We start from the raw sequence: 3,095 nt of genomic DNA on the forward strand, positions 1-3,095 counted from the left end.
AGCAAGTATCTTTGAAAAAGGAAAGAAATTGATTTTGAAAAAGATTTGATTGAAAAGATATGATTTGAAAAAGATTTGATTTTGAAAAACTAAAAAATTTGAATTGAAAACAAAATCTTTCCTCTTGTGCCATCCTGGCGTTAAACGCCCAGAATGGTGCACATTCTGGCGTTTAACGCCCAATGCACTACCCTTTTGGGCGTTAAACGCCCAGCCAGGCACCCTGGCTGGCGTTTAAACGCCAGTCTGCCTTCTTCACTGGGCGTTTTGAACTCCCAGCTTTTTCTGTATAATTCCTCTGCTGCATGTACTGAATCTTCAGTTCCCTGTATTATTGACTTGAAAATAGAACCAAGATCAAATAAATAATGCATGCAAGACACCAAACTTAAAATGAGACACTAGACTTAAACAAGAAGCATAAAATATTTTTTTTTGGTTTTTATGATTTTGTAATTTTTTTTGTGCTTTTTCGAAAATTATATGAAAAAAAGAAAATAAAGGTTTCAGAATTCTTAATGAGAATTCCAGGAATCTTTGCAATGCTAGTCTAAGACTCCGGTCCAGGAATTAGACATGGCTTCACAGCCAGCCAAGCTTTCAAAGAAAGTTTCGGTCCAAAACACTAGACATGGCCAATGGCCAACCAAGCCTCAGCAGCTCATTACTTCAACAGCAAGATTGATAGAAATCAACAAGCTCTTGTGATGATAAGTTGAAACCTCGGTCCAATAAGATTAGACATGGCTTCACAGCCAGCCAGATTTCAACAGATCATCATGAAACTCTAGAATTCATTCTTAAAGAGATTCTGAAAAAATAAAATACCTAATCTAAGCAACAAGATGAGCCGTCAGTTGTCCATACATGGAACAATCCCCAGCAACGACGCCAAAAACTTGGTGCACGAAATTGTGATCATCAATGGCGCCATCAACATGGTACGCTCATTGCAATCTCAACTCTTTATCACAACTTCGCACAACTAACCAGCAAGTGTACTGGGTCGTCCAAGTAATAAACCTTACGCGAGTAAGGGTCGATCCCACAGAGATTGTTGGTATGAAGCAAGCTATGGTCACCTTGTAAATCTCAGTCAGGAAGACTCAAATGGGTATAGATGATGAATAAAACATAAAGATAAAGATAGAGATACTTATGCAATTCATTGGTGAGAATTTCAGATAAGCGAATGGAGATGCTTTGTCCCTTCCGTCTCTTTGCTTTCCTACTGTCTTCATCCAATCCTTCTTACTCCTTTCCATGACAGGCTGTATGCAAGGGTTTCACCGTTGTCAGTGGCTACCTCCCATCCTCTCAGTGGAAATGTTCAACGCACCCTGTCACGGCACGGCTATCCAGCTGTCGGTTCTCGATCATGTCGGAATAGAATCCAGTGATTCTTTTGCGTCTGTCACTAACGCCCCACAATCGCGAGTTTGAAGCACGTCACAGTCATTCAATCATTGAATCCTACTCAGAATACCACAGACAAGGTTTAGACCTTCCGGATTCTCTTGAATGCCGCCATCAATTCTAGCTTATACCACGAAGACTCTGATCTCACGGAATGGCTGGCTCGGTTGTCAGGCGAGCGCTCGGTTGTCAGGCGATCAACCATGCATTGTGTATCAGGAATCCAAGAGATATTCACCCAATCTAAGGTAGAACGGAGGTGGTTGTCAGTCACACGTTCATAGGTGAGAATGATGATGAGTGTCACGGATCATCACATTCATCAAGTTGAAGAACAAGTGATATCTTGGAACAAGAACAAGCTGAATTGAATAGAAGAACAATAGTAATTGCATTAATACTCGAGGTATAGCAGAGCTCCACACCTTAATCTATGGCGTGTAGAAACTCCACCATTGAAAATACATAAGAACAAGGTCTAGGCATGGCCGTGAGGCCAGCCTCCCAATGATCTAAGAACTAGATGTCCGAAGATGAAAAATACAATAGTAAAAGGTCCTAGTTATAGAGAACTAGTAGCTTAAGAATTACAAAGATGAGTAAATGACATAAAAATCCACTTCCGGGCCCACTTGGTGTGTGCTTGGGCTGAGCAATAAAGCATTTTCGTGTAGAGACTTCTCTTGGAGTTAAACGCCAGCTTTTGTGCCAGTTTGGGCGTTTAACTCCCACTTTGGTGCCAGTTCTGGCGTTTAACGCTGGGAATTCTGAAGGTGACTTTGAACGCCGGTTTGGGCCATCAAATCTTGGGCAAAGTATGGACTATCAATATTGCTGGAAAGCCCAGGATGTCTACTTTCCAACGCCGCTGAGAGCGCGCCAATTGGGCTTCTGTAGCTCCAGAAAATCTGCTTCGAGTGCAGGGAGGTCAGAGTCCAACAGCATCTGCAGTCCTTTTCAGTCTCTTGATCAGATTTTTGCCCAGGTCCCTCAATTTCAGCCAGAAAATACCTGAAATCACAGAAAAACACACAAACTCATAGTAAAGTCCAGAAAAGTGAATTTTAACTAAAAACTAATAAAAATATACTAAAAACTAACTAAATCCTACTAGAAACATACTAAAAACAATGCCAAAAAGCGTACAAATTATCCGCTCATCACAACACCAAACTTAAATTGTTGCTTGTCCCCAAGCAACTAAAAATCAAATAAGATAAAAAGAAGAGAATATGCAATGAACTCCAAAAACATCTATGAAGATCAGTATTAATTAGATGAGCGGGGCTTTTAGCTTTTTGTCTCTGAATAGTTTTGGCATCTCACTCTATCCTTTGTAATTCAGAATGATTGGCTTCTTTAGGAACTTAGAATCCAGATAGTGTTAATGATTCTCCTAGTAAAGTATGATGATTCTTGAACATAGCTATTTATTGAGTCTTGGCTGTGGCCCAAAGCACTGTGTCATCCTCTCCTTCTATGATAACTCCAGCTGAGTAACATAGATGGCAAATAAGGTGAGGAAAAGCTAGCCGTGCCATAGGTGAGGGCTTGTCGGCTATTTTGTAGATTTCATTGGAGATGACCTCATGAACTTCTACATCCTCTCCAATCATGATGCCATGAATCATGATGGCCCGATCCACAGTAACTTCAGATCGGTTGCTAGTAGGAATGAT

This window comes from Arachis stenosperma, chromosome 4, assembly GCF_014773155.1.
Source record: "Arachis stenosperma cultivar V10309 chromosome 4, arast.V10309.gnm1.PFL2, whole genome shotgun sequence".
Taxonomy (NCBI): Eukaryota; Viridiplantae; Streptophyta; class Magnoliopsida; order Fabales; family Fabaceae; genus Arachis; species Arachis stenosperma.